The sequence below is a fragment of the Bos taurus genome, chromosome 3 (genome assembly GCF_002263795.3).
Source record: "Bos taurus isolate L1 Dominette 01449 registration number 42190680 breed Hereford chromosome 3, ARS-UCD2.0, whole genome shotgun sequence".
NCBI classification, from domain to species: Eukaryota; Metazoa; Chordata; class Mammalia; order Artiodactyla; family Bovidae; genus Bos; species Bos taurus.
Genome location: NC_037330.1, coordinates 17,816,679 through 17,838,773, shown reverse-complemented (window position 1 = coordinate 17,838,773; position 22,095 = coordinate 17,816,679). Strand labels below are relative to the sequence as shown.

At 41.8% G+C, this 22,095-nt stretch overlaps 1 long non-coding RNA gene across 1 annotated transcript in view; it reads right to left on the bottom strand.

Moving 5' to 3' along the window:
• Positions 1-16,005, bottom strand: part of LOC101904767 (uncharacterized) — a 59,814-nt gene extending 43,809 nt beyond the window's left edge. Inside the window, exons 1-2 of the long non-coding RNA XR_805365.4 lie at positions 15,752-16,005; positions 11,703-11,826 (exon numbers count right to left, since the gene is read on the bottom strand). This is a non-coding gene — a long non-coding RNA (uncharacterized lncRNA). The remainder of the gene's footprint in view (positions 1-11,702; positions 11,827-15,751) is intronic.
• Positions 16,006-22,095: the final 6,090 nt, after the last annotated feature.

The following is a 22,095-nucleotide window of genomic DNA, read 5'->3' as shown; positions in this document are numbered from 1 at the left end:
CTACCCGCATTTCCTCTTCTTCCCTACCCCCACAACAGAGATCAATCCTTGCTAATCCTACCCGCACCCTTCAAGCTTTGGCCGAGGTGGTTTCTCACCTGAACGATTGCAATGGCCCTCAAGCTCTTCTTTGATCCCTGTGTCCACATACCCTGCAATTCATCCATCACACAGTGAACAGGGCATTTCATTCAAAATTTTGATCCATTTAGATTTATTTCACTTCACTCCTTGGGTGGCTCTCATTATTTAGAGGATGAGATTGCAGGCTCAAGTTAAAGGACAAGAGTTAAAAGGAAGCTTGGGTAGAACTGGGTGGGACGATTAGGGGCACAGGGAGAAATAATTAGAAACACCCAGAATGTGTGCAATTTGTTTTGAAGTCCTAGATTTTGATTTTTATTAGACCTTTTTGGTGGTTCTCTTCTTTTTTAAAAAATTTATTTATTTAACTAGAGTAGATATACAATACTGTGCTGGTTTCAGGTGTACAACTTCAGATTCTTTCCCATTGTAGGTTTTTATAAGATATCGAATAGAGCTCCATGCACTATACAACAGAACTTCATAGATTTTATATATAGCAGAATGTATAAAATACCTTTTTGCAGAATAGCTTTTGATTTATGAAAAGGTCAAGAAGATAGTACAGAGAGTTACTTTGCACTTCACACCCAGTTTCCTTTATTATTAGCATTGTATATCAGTATGGCACATTTATAGACTATCCCTCAGTTTGGGTTTGTCTGATGTTTTCTTCATGGTTAGACTGGAGTTATGGGTTTTTAGGAGGAACACCACAGAGGTAAACTGCCTTTTTCATTACCTTATATAAACAGTACATACTTGATCACCTGGCTGAGGTAGTATATAGCAGGCTTCTCCACTGAAAAATTACTGTCTTCGCCCTCCCTCCCAACATCCCATCTGACTCCATTGTATTCTTTGGAAGGAAGTCATGATGCAAAGCTCACAATTGAGAAAGAATTAAGGAGTTAAGCTCCCTGTCACTGAAGATGGAGTATCCTCATAAATTATTTTGAGTTATCCATATAGGAAACATATCTATTTTTCTCTCCTTATGTATATATGGGTGTGTATATGTTTGGATGTGTACATGGGTAGATGTGTTTAATCATTTATTTATGTCAGCATGTACTCATTAATATTTTGTTTTATACTTTGGGTTATACTCCAGTAGTACTTTATTTTCTTTTCTATTGTGGTAAAATACACATGACATCAAATTTCCTATATTAATCATGTGCAGTTCAAAGGTATTAAGTACATTCATGCTGTTGTGCAACCGTCACCACCATCCCTCTTGTAAGACTGAAACTCTGTACCTATCAAACAATAATTCCCCATGACCTTCTCCCTGCAGCCCTTAGCAACCACCATTCTCCTTTCTTTCATTTTTTAGAGTCTCCCTTTTCCCCCTACACCCTTGCTTCTTATAACCACTATTCTGCTCTATGCTACTATAAATTCAGCTTCTTTGGGGTCACAAATATCAGGATTTCCTCCTTTTCTGAGATTAAATCTGCTGTTGTTGTTTCGTCTCTAAGCCATGTCCAACTCTTTTGTGACCCCATGGCCTGTAGCCCTCCAGGCTACTCCATGGGATTTTCTAGATAAGAATACTGGAAGGGGTCGTCATTTCCTTCTCCCGGGGATCTTCCGAACACAGGGATTAAACCCACATCTCCTGCATTGGCAGGTGGCTTCTTTACCACTGAGCCACCAGGGAAGTCCAAATTTTATATATATATACATTATAATATAACATCATATATCACATTTTCTTTACCCATTCATCCATTGCCATTTAAGTTGTTTCCATACCTTGGTTATCATTAATAATGCTGAAATGGACATGGGATATCTCATCAAGATGCTGATTTCATTTCCTTTGTGTATATACCCAGAAGTGGTATTGCTGAATCATATGGGAGTTTTATTTTTAAGTTTTTGCAGAAACTTCATACTGTTTTCCATAATAACTATAGCAATTACATTCTTACCAACAGTGTACAAGGATTCTCTTTTCTTCATATTCTTGCCAACACTTGTTAGCTTTTGACATTTTTATAATAGCAATTCTAATAGGTGTGAGAGGATATCCCATTGTGGTTTGATTTGCATTTCCCTGTTAATAAGTGATGTTGGGAACTTTTTCATATACCTGTTGGAAACAGGATGATATTGACATAAAAAAAGACACATGGATCAAAGAAACAGATTAGAGAAACTAGAAATAAATCCATGCTTATGTGGTCAATTAATTTTTGACAAAGATGCCAAGAATACAAGATGGAGGAAGGATAGTCTCTTCAATAAATGGTGTTGAGAAAGCTGGATCTCCAATGCAAAAAAATAAAGTCAGACTCTCAGAATGATACACAAAATCAACTCAACTGGATTAAAGACTTAAAAGCAAGACCTAAAACCAACTTATCTAGAGAATAAGTTCCTTGGCAATGGTCTTGGCTATAATAGTATGGTCTGTCACCAAAAGGAGTTTGTTCACATCCAAAATATATAAGGAACTCTTACAAATAAATAAAAAAAATAATAAAACAAAACAAACAAAGAATAATCTGATTTTAAAATGGGCAAAAGATCCAGATAGTACTTTCTTTATTTTGGGCAAAGGACCTGAACACTATTTTATTTTGTTGCTTAAATGGTTCCAGCTTTGGCCATTAGGAGATCTTGCAATTGATTCCTGTGTCCTTGGTTAAACATCAAAGTGGAGATTTTAGTTTTTGTTTTTCCTTTGTTCTTTTGATTTTTTGAGCATTCCATCCTTTCTGGTACTACAAGGTACACCAGGCTTATCATGTATATTCCTGCCCCAATCCTAGAGTTAACAAATTTTTTGAGGAGTCCTGGTTGATTATACTGGAGAATACCATTAAAAACCAAGATCTGTCATGCTCACTTTTACTAGTTCATTGTTTCTTTTGGGTCCACTCAATTCACAAAGGAAATATATGTATGTGTACTAACATGTATGTATATGTGTGCATGAGTGTGAATTTCTATACGTAACCACCTGTGTATATATTAAGCTAAACATTAAAAAAGACGCTTACTCCTTGAAAGGAAAGTTATGACCAACCTAGATAGCATATTGAAAAGCAGAGACATTACTTTGCCAACAAAGGTCCATCTAGTCAAGGCTATGGTTTTTCCAGTAGTCATGTGTGGATGTGAGGGTTGGACTGTGAAGAAAGCTGAGCGCCGAAGAATTGATGCTTTTGAACTGTGGTGTTGGTGAAGACTCTTGAGAGTCCCTTGGACTGCAAGGAGATCCAACCAGTCCATTCTGAAGGAGATCAGTCCTGGGTGTTCTTTGGAAGGAATGATGCTAAAGCTGAAACTCCAGTACTTTGGCCACCTCATGCCAAGAGTTGACTCATTGGAAAAGAGTCTGATGCTGGGAGGGATTGGAGGCAGGAGGAAAAGGGGACGACAGAGGATGAGATGGCTGGATGGCATCACCGACTCAATGGACGTGAGTTTAAGTGAACTCTGGGAGTTGGTGATGGACAGGAAGGCCTGGTGTGCTGCGATTCATTGGGTCTCAAAGAGTTGGACATGACTGAGCAACTGAACTGAAACATAGTTCATACCAACATCTCCAACTATAATCCTTAACCCCATGAATCATTCTAGCCTTTTTCTCATATGTAAATTCCAACTCCCAACAGTGAAAAATGTCACACGTACCATCCACCATCCATTATCTTAATTGTTCATTTCTAGTGTACATTTACAGCAGAATCAGAAGTGACACTAGTGGTAAAGAATCCACCTGCCAACAAAGGAGATGCACATTCCATCCCTGGGTCAGGAAGATTCCCTGGAGTAGGAACTGGCCACCCACTCCAGTATTCTTGCCTGGAAAATTCCTGAACAGAGGAATGTGGTGGGCTAGAGTCCGTGGGGTCACAAAGAGTTAGACGTGACTGAACACAGCATGAAAGTCAAAGTGTTAGTTGCCCAGTCGTGTCTGACTCTTTGCAACCCCTTGGACAGTAGCCTGCCAGGCTTCTCTGTCCATGGGACTTCCCCTAGGCAAGAATACTGGAGTGGGTTGCCATTCCCGTCTCAACCATACCGCAATGCTGATGAGCAGTTCTTATGCCTTTAGTCTTACATGTTTCTCTCACTTCCAAAGTTATTTAAGTCAGTTTCTTTTTCTCTCACATCCTCCAATGAGGCAGTTGCATACATTTGTAACACAGATAATATCGTAACAGTCTATATTCCTTTCTAGGATTCCCCAACTTTCTATTTTTTTTTAAATTTTGCATGCATTGTTTCACTTTGTGCTGTAAAAATCTATTGTTTTAACAAATGCAAAATTATATATATATATATGTATGTATATATATATATATATATTATCATACAGAGTAGTTTCATTGCCCTAAAACAGAATCATTTATGCTTCATCTATCCAACCCTTTGGTGCTCTCCTTGAACCCTAATCTTTATTCTATTTCTATAGTTTTGCCTTTATAGAATGTCATATAATTAAAATTGTACAGCATATAGCTTTTTCAGACTAGCTTCTTCGACTTAGAAATAGGCATTTTAAAATGCTGCAGAGGATGTGGAGAAAAGGGAACCCTTTTACACTGTTGGTGGGAATGCAAACTAGTACAGCCACTATGGAGAACAGTGTGGAGATTCCTTAAAAAGCTGGAAATAGAACTGCCTTATGACCCAGCATATCCCACTGCTGGGCATACACACCAAGGAAACCAGAATTGAAAGAGACACGTGTACCTCAATGTTCATTGCAGTACTGTTTATAATAGCTAGGACATGGAAGCAACCTAGATGCCCATCAGCAGACAAACGGATAAGAAAGCTGTGGTATATATACACGATGGAATATTACTCAGCCATTTAAAAGAATGCATTTGAATCAGTTCTAATGAGGTGGATAAAACTGGAGCCTATTATACAGAGTGAAGTAAGTTAGAAAGAAAAACACCAATACAGTATACTAACACATATATATGGAATTTAGAAAGATGGTAATGATGACCCTATATGTGAGACAGCAAAAGAGACACAGATGTATAGAACAGTATTTTGGACTCTGTGGGAGAAGGCGAGGGTGGGATGATTTGAGAGGGTAGTGTTGAAACATGTATATTATCATATGTGAAACAGATCGCTGGTCCAGGTTTGATGTATGAGACAGGGTGCTCTGGGCTGGTACACTGGGATAACCCTGGGGGATGGGATGGGGAGGGAGGTGGAAGGGGGGTTCTGGATGGGGAACACATGCGCGCCCATGGCTGATTCATGTCGATGTTTGGCAAAAATCACTACGATATTGTAAAGTAATTAGCCTCTAATTAAAATAAATATATTAATTTAAAATTTAAAAAAAGAAAGAAATAGGCATTTAAGTTCCATCCCTGTCTTTCTGTGATTTGATAGCTTATTTCTTTTTATCTCTAATATCCTATTGTATGGAAATATCACAGTTTGCTTATCCATTCATCTGTCAAAAGATATCTTGGTTGCTTTCATTTTTTGGTGATTGTGGAATAAAACTTCTATAAATCTTTATGTGCAGGCTTTTTGTGGCCTTAGATTTTTAAATAAGGTAAATCCCTATAGTTGCTGGGTCATATGGTAAGATTATATTTAGCCTTTTCAGAAACAGGTGTCCTCTCTTCCAAAGTGTCTGTATTATTTTATATTGCCACCAGCAATGAATGAGAGTTTCTGTTGCCTGGCATCCTCACCAATGTTTAATGTTGACTTTTTGTATTTTAGCCATTCTAATAGATGTGTGAAAGTGAAGGTCACTCAGTCGTGTCCAACTCTTTGCCATCCCATGGACTATACAGTCCATGGAATTCTCCAGGCCAGAGTACTGGAGTGGATAGCTGTTCCCTTCTCCAGGGGATCTTCCCAACCCAGGGATCAAACCTAGGTCTCCCACATTGCAGGTGGATTCTTTATCAGAGGAACCACAAGGGAAGCCCAAGAATACTGGAATGGGTAGCCTATCCTTTCTCCAGCAGATCTTCCTGACTCAGAAATTGAACCAGGGTTTCCTGAATTGCAGGCAGATTCTTTACCAACTGAGCTATAGATGTATGCTGCTGCCGCCAAGTCGCTTCAGTCGTGTCCAACTCTGTGCGACCCCCTAGATGGCAGCCCACCAGGCTCCGCCATCCCTGGGATTCTCCAGGCAAGAACACTGGAGTGGGTTGCCATTTCCTTCTCCAATGCATGAAAGTGAAAAGTGAAAGTGAAGTTGCTCAGTCGTGTCCGACCTTCTCGACTCCATGGACTGCAGCCTACCAGGCTTCTCTGTCCATGGGATTTTCCAGGCAAGAGTACTGGAGTGTGTTGCCATAGATGTATAGAGGTATCTCATTGTTTTAATTTGTAATTCCCTGATGAAAAATGATGTTGAGTATGTTTTCATTATACTTGTTTGTCATCTGTCTTCTTTGGTGAGCAGTTCTCTTATGGAAAGCTATCATATGATCCTGCAATCCCACTCCTGGGCATATATCCTGGGAAAAACATGGTCTGAAAGGATACATGCACCCCGATGTTTATTGCAGCACTGTTTACAATAGCCAAGACATGGAAGCGAGCTAAATGTCCACTGACAAAGAAATGGATAAAGATGAGGCACATATATGTAATGGAATATTACTCAGCCATTAAAAAGAATGAAATAATGCCAATTACAGCAACATGTATGGACCTAGAGACTGTTTTACTGAATGAAGTAAGTCAGACCGAGAAAGATATTGTATGATATTGCTCATATGAAGAAACTAAAAAAAATAATACAAATGAACTAATTCATAAAACTGAAACAGACTCACAGATTTAGGGAATGAACTTCTGGTTACCAGGTGGAATGGATGAAGGGAAGCAATAGTTAGGGAGTTTGGGACTTGCACACATTCCTATATTTAAAACACATAACCAGTAAGATCGTACTGTATAGCAAAGGGAACTCTGCTCAGTGTTATATAACAACTAAATGGGAAAAGAATTTGAAAAAGAATAGATGCATGTATATGTATGTATGTACACCTATACATAGAGTGGATGTCTATGTATACGTACCTATGCATACACACACACCCATGTATACATGTAGCCGAATCACTTGGCTTACATCTGAAACTATCGCAACATGGCTAATCAACTATACTTTAATATAAAACAAAAAGTTTTTAAAAAATCACAGCTGTGAAGAGAATTAATTATAGAGGCAGGCACAGGTGAAAACAGGGCCTAGAGTGGCGTAGCTGAGAGCTGTTTTGACTAATGACGTGGTAATGGACACCGTTTGTGATTCTAAAAATGTTAATTTCCTTAAAATGCATACATTTTTAATTAAACAAATAAAAATTTTAAAAATTAAAACTCATCAACTATCTCAAGCAACAGTTAGAACTGGACATGGAACAACAGACTGGTTCCAAATAGGAAAAGGAGTACATCAAGGTTATATATTGTCACCCTGCTTATTTAACTTCTATGCAGAGTACATCATGAGAAACACTGGGCTGGAAGAAGCACAGGCTGGAATCAAGATTGCTGGGAGAAATATCAATAACCTCAGATATGCAGATGACACCACCCTTATGGCAGAAAGTGAAGAGGAACTCAAAAGCCTCTTGATGAAAGTGAAAGTGGAGAGTGCAAAAGTTGGCTTAAAGCTCAACATTCAGAAAACTAAGATCATGGCATCTGGTCCCATCACTTCATGGGAAATAGATGGGGAAACAGTGGAAACAGTGTCAGACTTTATTTTGGGGGGCTCCAAAATCACTGCAGATGGTGATTGCAGCCATGAAATTAAAAGACGCTTACTCCTTGGAAGGAAAGTTATGACCAACCTAGACAGCATATTAAAAAGCAGAGACCTTACTTTGCCAACAAAAGTCCGTCTAGTCAAGGCTATGGTTTTTCCAGTTGTCATGTATAGATGTGAGAGTTGGACTGTGAAGAAAGCTGAGCGCAGAATAATTGATGCTTTTGAACTGTGGTGTTGGAGAAGACTCTTGAGAGTCCTTTGGACTGCAAGGAGATCCAACCAGTCCATTCTAAAGGAGACCAGTCCTGGATGTTCTTTGGAAGGACTAATGTTGAAGCTGAAACTCTAATACTTTGGCCACCTCATGCGAAGAGTTGACTCATTGGAAAAGAGTCTGATGCTGGGAGGGATTGGGGGCAGGAGGAGAAGGGGACGACAGAGGATGAGATAGCTGGATGGGATCACCTACTTGATGGATGTGAGTCTGAGTGAACTCTGGGAGTTGGTGATGGACAGGGAGGCCTGGCGTGCTGCGATTCATGGGGTCTCAAATAGTCGGACACAACTGAGCGACTGAACTGAACTGAACTGAACTATCCCAAGGTCACTTAGATTTTCTCCTAGGTTCAGTTCAGTCCAGTCGCTCAGTCATGTCTGACTCTTTGCAACCCCATGAATTGCAGCACGCCAGGCCTCCCTGTCCATCACCAACTCCCAGAGTTCACTCAGACTCACATCCATCGAGTAGGTGATCCCATCCAGCCATCTCATCCTCTGTCGTCCCCTTCTCCTCCTGCCCCCAATCCCTCCCAGCATCAGAGTCTTTTCCAATGAGTCAACTCTTCGCATGAGGTGGCCAAAGTACTGGAGTTTCAGCTTTAGCATCATTCCTTCCAAAGAAATCCCAGGTCCGATCTTTAGAATGGACTGGTTGGATCTCCTTGCAGTCCAAGGGACTCTCAAGAGTCTTCTCCAACACCACAGTTCAAAAGCATCAATTCTTCGGTGCTCAGCTTTCTTCACAGTCCAACCCTCACATCCATACATGACAACTGGAAAAACCATAGCCTTGACTAGATGGACCTTTGTTGGCAAAGTAATGTCTCTGCTTTTGAATATGCTATCTAGGTTGGTCATAACTTTCCTTCCAAGGAGTAAGCGTCTTTTAATTTCATGGCTGCAATCACCATCTGCAGTGATTTTGGAGCCCCCCAAAATAAAGTCTGACACTGTTTCCACTGTTTCCCCATCTATTTCCCATGAAGTGATGGGACCAGATGCCATGATCTTCATTTTCTGAATGTTGAGCTTTAAGCCAACTTTTGCACTCTCCTCTTTCACTTTCATCAAGAGGCTTTTGAGTTCCTCTTCACTTTCTGGCATAAGGGTGGTGTCATCTGCATATCTGAGGTTATTGATATTTCTCCCGGCAATCTTGATTCCAGCCTGTGCTTCTTCCAGCCCAGTGTTTCTCATGATGTACTCTGCATAGAAGTTAAATAAGCAGGGTGACAATATACAGTCTTGACGTACTCCTTTTCCTATTTAGAACCAATCTGTTGTTCCATGTCCAGTTCTAACTGTTGCTTCCTGACCTGCATAGAAGTTTCTCAAGAGGCAGGTCAGGTGGTCTGGTATTCCCATCTCTTTCAGAATTTTCCACAGTTTATTGTGATCCACACAGTCAAAGGCATTGGCATAGTCAATAAAGCAGAAATAGATGTTTCTCCTAGGTTACCCTAGAAAAAATTTATAGATTTTTTACATTTAGGTCCATGATCAATTTTAAGTTAATTTTTTATGAAAGGTATAAAGTCTGGGTCTCGAATCATTCTTCTTTTTTTTTGGTATATAAATATCCAATTGCTCCAACATGACTTTTTGAAAAGGCTTTCTCCACTGAAATGCCTTTGCCCCTTTGTCAAAATCAGTTGACTCTGCTTGTGTAGATCTTTTTTTGATTCACTATTCAGTTGCATTAAACTACAGATCTATTCTTTCACCAATATCATGCTGTTTTGATTACTGTGCTTTATATTAAGCCTTAAAATTAGGTAACATCAGTCTTCTAACTTTGTTCTTTTTCTTTAGTCTTTGGTTGGCTATTGTGAGTCTTTCACCTTCTCACATAAACTTTAGAATCAGTCTGTTGATATTCACAAAACAGCTTGCTGGGATTTTGTTTTGGATTATATTGAATCTGTAGATAAATTTGGGAAAAATTCACATCTTAACAATATTGAGTGTTTTATTTAGATCTTTGTTCTCTTTCTGCAGACTATTGTAGTTTTCACATAAAGGTCTTGAACAAATTTTGTTATATTTTTACCAAAGTATTTTTTGTAAGTGGTGTTATGATTTTAATATCAAATTCCATATGTTCATTGCTGGGATATAGGAAAACAATTGGCTTTTGTAGCCTTGTGTCCTATTGACCTTGCTATAATTGCTGTTAGTTTGGGAAGATTTATTGTTGATTCTCTGAGATTTTCTACATAGACAATCATGACATCTGGTTAGCACTTCTGTGTCCTGGTGCAGATTCCCTGCAGTGAATATTCCATCAGTGAATAATTCTTCCCTCCCTTAGCAGGATCAGTACTAATTCAGTTGGCTTTGCTGAGACTTGAACCAATGGCCAGGAGAGGAGGTGAGGGTGACCTTCAGTTAAATGATAATGCCTTACAAAGCATCTACTTCAGATGAAGCCTCTTCATATCTTCAGCCAGTGAGAATGTGGGGACTGATGCCATCTATCCAAGTAGAGTAACCCGCTTCTGCAGGCTGAGAAAATTCAGGGGATTCTGGAGTTCAGTGTTCTCTAAAACAGCCATGAATATATTTCCATCCCAAGTTTTGAGGTTTCATTCTTTCCCTATTAGGATCTTCCTTTGGTATAAAAAGCATGAAAGCTGCAAATTTGGCTTTCTACAGAGGTTACTATCAGGCTTCACAGGTGGTGCTAGTGATAAAGAACCCATCTGCCTATGCATAAGAGACATAAGAGACATGGGTTCAATTCCAGGATTGGGAAGATCCTCTGAGTAGGAATTGGCAACCCACTCCAGTACCCTTGCCTGGAGAATTCCCATGGAGGAGCCTGGTGAGCTACAGTCCATAGGGTCATAAAGAGTTGGACGTGGCTAAAGCAACTTAGCACACACATATGCTGAGGTTACTATTAGGTCTTAAGTCTGGCATTTAGCACTATCTGCAGGAGATGAGGGTCTTTTCAAACACTATTATGTACACCGTCTGACTTTCACATCACATCTGAAAGTAATAAGTGGATGACCTGAGCTTTTTTTTCCTCCTTAAAGCATCAATATCAACCAGCAACAATTGAGTTCACCATCCTCAAGCTTACCATTTCCTCTATTTATCTCAAAAAATCAAAGATGTAGCACAAGCCAGGGCATCACCTTCCATTAGATCCTGCCCTGATTCACCATGAAAGATAGTGCAATCAGTGAAGGGAGCTTGTTTCCTTCTAGACAGCAAGAAGTCAACTCCAAATTCCACCACCAGAATCAGCCTTCGGGAACCACAATTGGTATCATCTCACTCCCTGAGATGAGGATTTGTTTGCAAAGAATTTACTAAGGCTGTGCTTCCAGACAAAACTAGTAAGGGAGTAGGAGAAGCAGGACTGTGAGGAGAAGCCATGTAGATGTGTGTTTTCAGGCAAAGATGAGTGGGTAGCATTAACCCCCCCCTTTCTCTAGGAGAACTCCAGAGAGTAGAAAAAGACTCAGAGCTGTGCTGGCAGGAGGCAAGAAGGCTGGGCTGCTGTGCTCCTGCACTTTTAACTCGCTGGCTGAGAGCCACTCTGGGAAGATAGACAATGCCAGGTGCTTCAGCCTTTCTGCCAACTTACCCAAGGGCAGCTGTCTCATGAAGCACTACCATGTGGATAAATGAAAGCAGTACTATACCGAAACCCAGGTGGTGTTGAATGACTCCATGAGGATGCAGTCAGCAAAATCCAGACGAGAAGCACCCTGTATGACAGATAACACACTTTCTTCAGTTAAAAAATTCCAATGAGACAAAAAAATGGACAGGGAGTCTATACACAAAAATAAACTTGAGATAGATTAACCAATAACAATGTACCTACCTTATTTTGATCTCAATTCAAATACATTGTTAGAAAAATAATGACTTTTTGGAGATAATTGGAAATGTGAACACTGAGTGGACACTGCATAATAAAAATATTTTGGGGTATTTTTAAGGTGTTATAAGATTTATTTAATTCTATAACTGCTGAGGGAAAGTAAACAGTCCTTAATTTAGAGATATCTAGAGATAAAGTCACTCGGTCGTGCCAGACTTTTTGCTACCCCATGGACTGTAAGCCTACCAGGCTCCTCTGTCCATAGAATTCTCCAGGCCAGAATACTGGAGTGGGTAGCCTTTCCCTTCTCCAGGGAATCTTCCCAACCCAGGGATTGAATCCAAGTCTCCTACATTGCAGGTGGATTCTTTACCATCTGAGCCACCAGGGAATCCCTCACTTAGTCATGTCTGACTCTTTGCAACCCATGGACTATACAGTCCATGGAATTCTCCAGGCCAGAATACTGGAATGGGTAGCCATTTCCGTCTCCAAGGAGTCTTCCCAGCCCAGGGATTGAACCCAGGTCTCCTGCATTGCAAGTGGATTCTTTACCAGCTGAGCCACAATTCCCCGATAGCTTAGTGGTAAAGAATCTGCCTGCAATGCAGGAGACACCAGTTCAATTCCTGGGTCAGGAAAATCTGCTGGAGAAGGGATAGGCTACTCACTCTAGTATTCTTGGGGTTCCCTTGTAGCTCAGCTGGTAAAGAATTCGTCCACAATGCGGGAGACCTGGGTTCGATCCCTGGGTTGGGAAGATCCTCTGGAGAAGGGAACGGCTACCACTCCAGTATTCTGACCTGGAGAATTCCATGGACTATGCAGTCGATTGGGTCCCAAAGAGTCAGACACGACTGAGCAACTTTCACTTTCATAGATAAAGTGACATGAGCCTGGAATTTGCTTAAAGAAGTACTGAAGGGGCCAGTGAGTAGACATGTGAATGAAGAAACAAAATTGACCATAATTTGATAATTATTAAAGCTGGGTGATATACATGGCATTCTTTTCACTACTCTGTCCACTTTTGCATATGTTTAAATTTTCCCATAAAATAGTAAAAATAATGCATCGATAAATGCTAATATATACAATATAGAAATTGTGTCCTTTGTAACTAAACATAGATGTAAAAAAGATTAGATTTTAACTTGAAATGTAAAGAGCAGAGCAGAACTTTTAAAATATTTTATAGAGATGTCTTCACTTGGTTCCCCCAAAGAAGCATAATATGAGACCAGTAGTGTTTTTGATAAGTGACCCCAAAGAGCAGAAGTCAAGGGCACTAGAAAGAGCAAAACAAGACAGGAAAGAAAGTCAATCCAAGCATGTTTTGTTGAGCTGGGCATTACTGTGGGCACCTGGGCTGAATCCCACTTAGGAGCTTGTAAGGACTGTATAGAATGTGGATCAGAATTGCCCATCTGAGATAGGAAAGGATGTTATCTCTCCACGGATTCCCGCCTTCTACTCATGAACAGTTGTCCTAGGGGATGCTGACTCCCTCAGGCTTCCACACAGCGCTTGCACCCACATGCCGGGGCAGGCTCCTGGGAGTGTACACCCTGGGACAGAGGAAGAAAGCCCTGGTGCAGCTGAAGTAAAGTGCTGTCATACTACCCCTGAATGTGTGGGGTTGTGACAGCTGCGCACCCCTAGGCATAAAGGTGTGGGGTCAGGAAAATGGGAGATGGCACATAGAAGACATCAGACTGTAAACATCTAAAAAATCTGACAGGAGACACTTGGAGACTTATGGGCAGAGCAGTCTCTCTACTGCAACTGCTCCTCTCCCCCGCCTCCCACTGCAATCATCGCTTTGTATAGTCTGTCCTTAATAATAAAAATATATATAAAAAATAAAGTTTGAAAGCAATTATTTCCCTAGTAATTTCTCTTTTTCATTTAAATTTGCTATAAATTTGTTTTTCTTTGTAGTTTCTGCTCTGACTACAGTCATGATCTGCCTTTTAAAATTCCTAATATTAATTTTTCTCTTTTTCACCCTGGTAAAAAGTAACAATCTTAACTATTTTTTTTCACCTTCTCAAAGAATCCATTTGCCTCTGTTGATACCTCTTGGTTGTATCTTTGTTTTTGTTTTCATTAATTTCCAATTTTATATTTAGTAGGTTCTTACATTCACCTTTTTTTTTTTTGGCAATTCCTAATTTTTAAAATTCTAATTTCTCATGATAGACTTTTAGATCATTAATTTCCAAGCTTTTATGTTACTATAAAAAATTTTAAATCTTGAATCCTTTTTCATTTTGTTGCTTTCATTATATATCCAATGAGTTTTTGTATGCAGTTTTATGTTGCTTAGTTTTAAGCATTTTCTAATTTCCTCCAGAATATCATTCCCAGGTGAAGTTATTTTAATGCCACAATATCATGCAAGAAAGTCAACCTTGGCTCTTACCTCTCAGAGATAAATATTTGGACCAATATACTAGGTAATAATGGGTTTCCCAGGTGGCGCTAGTGGTAAAGAACCTTCCTGCCAATGCAGGAGAGGTGAGAGATGGGGGTTCGATCCCTGGGTAGGGAAGATTCCCTGGAGGAGGTACTGGCAACCCACTCCAGTATTCTTGCCTAGAGAATCCCATGGATAGAGGAGCCTGGCAGGCTACAATCCATGGGGCTGCAAAAAAGTCAGACACGACTGAAGCGACTTAGCAGCAGCAGTAGGTAATAATAATTATTAAACAAACAAATGAAACAACCTGACCAGGTGAGGCATCACTGTGGAGGTTAAAAGATGCGTGCTATAGTCAGACACAGCTAGGACTGAAGCCAGCTGCACCACTTACATTCTGTGTTATCGTAGGTGAGTTATGTAAGATCTCCGATCTGTCTTTTCATGGTTGTCTAAATCTATTCAGACTGCTACAACAAAAATACTATCGACTAGGGGATTTAAACATTTATTTCTCACAGTTCTGGAGGGTGGGAAGCCCAGGGTTAAGATGCTGGCAAATTTGGTGTCGGGTAAAAGACCACTTCCTGGTTCAGAGACTGCCGTCTTCACGCTGCGCCCTCATATGGAGAAAGGGAGAAGGGAGATCTCTTTCATAAGGGCAAAAATCCTACCCTGATAACCTAGTCACCTTCCAAAGACCTCCCACCTCCTAATGACATCATATTGGGGTTAGGATCTCAACATAAGAATATGGCGGGGGTGGGGGGTGGAGACTAACGTTCAGTCTATGACAATGGTGAAAATGCACACGGGGATACTAACCTTTCAGTATTGGTCTGATAATGAAATAATGTCTGGGGAGTCCTTGGCACTGGGTCTGGCACTCTGTCAGCTTAGCAAATGAAACATTGCACATTTGGGGTTTTAAAAGCTTCTCTGTGTTCCTTGTTGCCTTTTTTTCACTTCCCTAATTGGCCCTTTAAAATAGGCTTAATTTCTTTCTTATGTGCCAGGTCATGTTCAAAGCATTTTGCGTTCTTGAAGCCACTTCATCCTTAAAACATGAAGCATAGTAAAGGAGATATAATTACCAGAATATCCTGGCTGATGTTGATTAACCAATCAACTAAAGCAAACTTGGGGAGTGAGGAGGCCTTCCCAAAAGGACTACAATGATTAGCTCTTGGCTCATGTGCTTTTGGGAGAAGGCGATGGCACCCCCACTCCAGTACTCTTGTCTGGAAAATCCCATGGACGGAGGAGACTGGTAGGCCGCAGTCCATGGGGTCGCGAAGAGTTGGACACGACTGAGCGACTTCACTTTCACTTTTCACTTTCATGCATTGGAGAAGGAAATGGCAACCCACTCCAGTGTTCTTACCTGGAAAATCCCAGGGACGGGGGAGCCTGGTGAGCTGCCGACTCTGGGGTTGCACAGTGTCCGACACGACTGAAGCGACTTAGCAGCAGCAGCAGCAGCAGCATGTGCTTTTGGACTTTTCCTAGCACAAAGGAACGAGAGTATAGTGTAAGCGAGAAGAAACTGCAATAGGTGTCCCATTGCTGGTACAGACGACCGGCCTGTCTTAAAGTGTCCGTGGTCTCTTACCGCCCTCTAGTGTCATGATACAGAAGTGCAAGACTGGAAGAGACGGGCTCCACCCAAGGTCCAAAAAGCAAAGCTTGGATATCCACGGAAGACATCTCCAAAGAAATGGTGTTGAATAGGACAGTTTGTGCCCTTAAGAGTAAGCAGGGACAAAAAACAAATGCTCAGATAACTCTAGTAACAATAGACACCTCCATTTATTTAGCACTGGTCGTATATCAGTCAGAGCGTCGAAGGCTTTACATGCATGATCTCATTTTTCCAGCACAACAGCACCATGACGCAGGTGTGATTATACCCCTTACCTCACAGTCAAGAAGACTGAGGTTCAGAGAGGACAGACAAGTCATGCATCCAAGGTCACTCAGCTAGTCACTGAGACTCAAACTCAAGTATGTCTGACTCGAGAGCCCATGCTAAAGCTTTGGAGACTCACTGATGGGGAATCTCATGAGGGTTAGTGAACTGACAGGGATTTCCTGAAGGAGATGACATATGATCTGGGCTTTGAAGAATGAGCGCCAAGGAAGAGATCCCTAAAGGGGATGGAGCAGGGTCTCAGCAGGAACCACCTGAGTAAAGGTGTAGCCTGGGAAAACACTGTGGGTGTGAATGGAATGAATGCTTCAGGTTGGCTGAAGCATGGGAAGCAGAGGGAAATAAAATGGAAATGTCAGCCAGCCTTGATGCTGTGTTCTGTGTTCTTCCCATTGTGTTCTTAAGTTCCCTGCTATAGGCATGAGGCAGCTGAAAATGAAATAAGAGGTGTTGTTTCCAACCCATGTGGAAAAACAGAACCTACCAGCCCTGAGTGACTCTTCCTCATCAGCAGGGATGCCCCAGAGCAGCCAGGTACTCTGAGGGGCAGAAGTGGAAGGACCAGGTCAAGGCTAAGTTAACAAGTATGGTAGGGTTAGTCTGACATGGTAGTTCTGGCTGGGAGAAGAAGGGTAGGAGCACATTCCTTCTGCAAATTCCACTCAGTATGGGGATCCTCTCCTCTGGACCTCTAATGGGAGTGTGCAGTCCACCAAGGTCAGATATATTCAGATGGACAAAGAACACGCTTTTAAAATTGGATTCTTTCCCAGAAAAGACACAGCATACAATACAATGCAAAGGGTCTTGCACTTGGCAATTGTATCACTGCTACCCTACCAAGGGTTGGTTTCTTCCTGGCTAAATTTAAAATAAACATCTAGAATAGAAATATGCTCTCTGGGTTCTGATAAGGATCCAAGATAAGAAAGAAGACAGGAGCCATGGCTTGTGCTTTGGCTCAGCCTGGCTTGTAAGAATGGCCAAAATGACCCTTCTCAAGCAGAACTTAGGTCAAGTCACTACCAGCTCAGATCCTTTCACAGTCCCCACACCTGATGGAACTCAGTCCCCGCCTGACTCCCTGAATGCACCTGCTCCTCGTCTACCAGGCTCTAGCCATGGGATGCTCACGGAACGCAGCAAGACCATCCCCGTCTCAGGCCTTTGCACTCGCTCTTGCTTCACTTCCGTCCACAGACTTTTCTATGACCCTCTTGCCACCCTCCAGGCCCAGCTCCGATGTCTCTACCTCAGAGAGGGCTTCCCTGCTACCCTAATTAAACATCACCATGTCATAATCTCTTCATAGGGCCCATAACTCCCCTGAAATCACATTATTTATTTCTTAGGTGTAGATGTATTGTGCTGGCCAAAAAGTTCATTCTGGTTTTTCCGTAATATCTTACAGAAAAACCCAACCCAGTTTCTAGGTCAACCCAAGAGTAATCGCCTCTCATTTCCTAGGAGGATGTAAACTACAAGGGAGAAAACCCCATGTGGGTGTGGCTCTGCTCTGTGAGCTCTCTGGCTAGAAGATGGCCAGTGCATGAGTGTCTGTTGCTAGGCACACACTGGATCTGTATAGACTGAGTTATCCGCATATGGGGTGTTCTTGGTGATTCCCATCCCTTTCCACTGGATTAGGCCTCACAAAGACCTTGAGGTGTAGTGAGAGTAGGACCCTAACCTATAGCCCATGGACCTAGAGATTGGTTGGTGCCTCAGGCCAACTTCTGGACCCTCTCTCCAGATGCCCAATCCTCAAGCTCTTTTGGACTTTCATTAGAATAGCAGCAGTATGATGGAGTGATCTGATAGAAAGTTGGGTAGAACTAGGGGGAAAGGGGTGAACAAAGAAGGTTTCTCTGAGCTAGAGGGATGGGTAACATTATCTCCCAAACCAGGAAACGTCTAAGAGAAAAAGGAGGGTGTCCTTGACCGCACCCTGCCAGGAGTGCTTTGAGGAGGCAGTGCAGAGCATGGCCTGCCTCCTCTCGGAAGCCTCCAGCTGCTCCTCTGCACGGTTCATGTCCTCCTCTATCTCTGCTACAACGGCTTCTGAATAACTCCACCAAGACGCTCACCATATAGTGCTGAAGGCATGTGTGTGGTCTGCTGCCTCCTCTAGGGTCTGACGACTTACAGAGTGGAAGCAATGTCTGACTTATCTCTGAATCCTCAGTGCCTAGAACACAGGGGGTGCTCACCAACTGTGGGGTGAATATATTTTGGGCTGTGCCTGGTGAGTTCTCTGTTTCTATGCTGCTCTTGAGGTGACAGCTACTCACCGTTGTGCATCCAAGACCACACCCTGACAGTGGCCCATGGTCTATGGGGATAAATTCCAGACAGCCTCACAACAAAAGGAGGAGTCGAGAGGCAAATCTGGGACTTGCATCATGAAGATACCATTCTACCATCCTCAAAGACAAACAGACATATCTGTAAATGTGAAAGATCTCCACACACCTAAGTCTGAAACTGTGCACGTGGGGGTTAGGTGTGTGTGTGCACGTGCAAACGTGTGCATGTGCAGGCACATATGCACAGCACATCTCTTTGTGCTAGAGGATAAAGACGCTGTAGCATACGTATCTCCCTCAGCTTAGCCTCCCATAAACTTCTGTTTGGACTAGTCATTCAACAATATTTATTGTGTTATTATATGTGCATTATATTATATGTGTATCTAATATAATACATATTATATAATACATATGTTATATATTATATGTGTATTATATGTGTATTGTGTTATTATATTGTGTATTATATAATATAATATTTATTGTATTATTATATGCATGTGCTCCGCATGCGTTTGAGCTTGCTAGTAGGCAACCTTGGAAAACTTTGTCCCTGAAGACTGCTACTTAATCTTCCCCAAAGCAAAATGTCCATCAGTCCTGGGTCTGCTCCATGACACACATGACTTCAGTTCCTGGAACAGTTGCTGGAATCAGTATGTACTGGTATTTGGGGAAGGCATCTGTGGCTCTGCCTTCCAGGGTTGGACACTGGGGTTAACAAATCATATGTGCAAATATCTCAAGAACCAAGAAGAACATTCTACATTTCCTAGTAGATGTAGGAAATGCTATAGAAGTAAGAGAGAGTTGTTTCTTTAGACAAAACATGTGTCTTGGGGATGAAAAAGGCTTCATGAAGAAGATACCAGTTGAATTTTTTGCTTCAAATATATTTTTTTAATACTCTACGGGAATCTTAAAATAGTAGAAGCTACTCATTTAACATGGATATATGGTTGATTCTCAACTTCTGGGCTTGTATAAGCTTCATTTCCAAGAGTAGCTTGCTGCTCAGGTTAGTTTTGACTTCCATGCTGACAGTACTTCCATGCATTCTTTGCCACTCTAACTCTGGGCTCTACTGTCTCTGAGAATCATCAATCACATCCCTGTTGTAACCTCTAAAATTTCCACCACTTACCTCCTTCTCCCGCATGGACCACAGTCTGAACTACCCCACCCCAAGGTTTCTGTCACTAATAATGCGTTCTTGTTGGCCCCCATGAGGCCTTCAGCCCTAGGTCAGCCCTACACTATAAACCTGCTGCTCTTCCCTCTGAGCCCACAGTGGTGATGGGAGATGCACAGATGCAGCCCTGACTACCCTCATCCATTCATCCTAACTCGCCACAGTTCTACTCTTCTCTCTAGACCTAATCCTTGGGGCCTTCCCATCTCCTCAGAGTCTTACTCCTCTGTCCATAGCTTGATTCTCAGTAGAAACCTAGGATTCTATATTATTATAAAAACCAAGCTCCTCTTTTTTCACTTTTTTTCTCTAAGTAAACTCTAAGCAGCCTGAAAACACTGTTCCATTCTTGTTGGTATCCAGCCCTGCGCTTAGCTACATGATAGATGCTCAGCAAACACCTGGGGAATGCATCTTATTTGCATCTTATTCCTTCAATGCCCAGCAAAGGACTCTGCACACAGAGAGAGCACCCTGCATAGTAGGGGTGACCAGTGGAGGGTATGTATGTGTGTGTGTGTGTAACACAAAATATAGAGAGACCCACCGTCATGGAACCTTGGTATGACTCAGAACTTCAAACACAAATTCTGATCTCTCTACCTAGAAGCAAACATGAGACCTGATTGTCTGGGTTCCACACACCCACTTGCAAGTATCATCCCAATTGAAGGGTGTGCATGGAAAATGAGGAGGAGGCAGGGAGGGGGTCCTCCACTGACTTCATTTGTGCAGGCCCCACCTCACTGCCGAGAGCAGAAAGAAATTGGCAAGAGAAGAGAAGCTGGGCTGTTGGGACCTGAGGCTCCTGGGACCTCACTCAGGATCTCTTCTTCCATGATCTGTGGCATTGCCTTGTCTCAGCCCTAGAAGTGTTGAGAGACCAGGTCCCAGCCCCTTTGACTGATTCTTTGCCACCTAAAATAGTGTTGTATTTTAAACTGATTACTTAATGCATTTCTCTTTAGGTTTGTTAAGAACCAAGGAGCCAGCCTACATTTTAATATTGTAAGGATGCATTTTCCATAGTTAAGTAGTAATGTGTTTATATATTTCCTTGTATCTGTAGCTAAAATATGTTAGGTCAACTTTAGAACACTCCACATTGCATTTGAAATGTAATCTTTTTGAAATCTGCATATAATTGGAGTTTTATGACCTGGTATAAGAGAGCTATCACATCCAAAAAGGTAACTCAGAAAACAACTAAATTTTACTTTTAGATCACTAGAAGAGTACCAAAGAAAGTTTCCAATAACACTCAGAACAAAATTTCTTAAAATTATATGTCTTACTACCCTGTCTAGATATAGACAGCTATCAAGATAGATGCATATATCATTGGCAGAACACGTCCTCTTTAAAAAAAAAAAAACAAAACTCTCTCCTTCCTTTCTAAAATTGCATAGAAACTATACCAACACCAGGCACTCAACGTGGTGTATTCCTCATTTCCCTTCCACCGTCTTTTAAGGCTCAGTTCTTTAATACAAAGATCAACTTAAGCTTCTTGTTTTCTTCAGTTTCGTTTTAGTTTTTCTCACTTGCCCGTTTCCTTAATTCTGGACAACGTAGAAAGATCAGTAAGAGCTCTCCACTTGGAGAGACAAGGTGGTGTAAAGCCACTTATCATATCTTTCCCTAAGTCTGCATCAAATCTAAACCTACCAAGAGGACCTGTGGTTCTCCAAATGCTACGGAGGAAATAGAGGCCTCCAGCTCAATTGCTGCCTCTCAGATCAGAGAAGGTACGAGCAGATGCAGCATCCTATGGATCCAGAATTTTCAGGCCAGCCGATGTCCTTCTACCCAGTCATGGGAGCTCAGCATGGGGAGGGTGTCTCATTCATGCTGGTACAGATGAGATGTACTATCTGGCTGGCAGCCCTGAAGCTGGGGTGAAGGGAGGGGTGCTTCTAGGAAGGGGAAAGAGGACCTTGTCTGCCTCTGCGCCCTTCCCCCACACGGGTGCACACACAAGGTGAACACACACCTCCCCCTGGCCTCCAGCTTAAACTCCTCTGGTGCACTTTGGAGGGGACTTCCTGGAGGCTTGGAAATGGAGCAGGGCCAGACTAAATGACAGCCGTCCTTTTCCCAAGTGACAAAACATAAGACCAAAGGTCCAGGGGTCGCACTGGGAGACTGTGATCTCACCAAATACATTTCTCAGGTTCCTTTTATCTGTCTTGAGCTCACTTAGAACCATAGGCTGTTCCTCACAAACCTGTGTGCCTGTATTGCAGGGAAAGAGGGGACAACCACAACCATCTGGAGGGAAAGGTTACGGGAAGGCA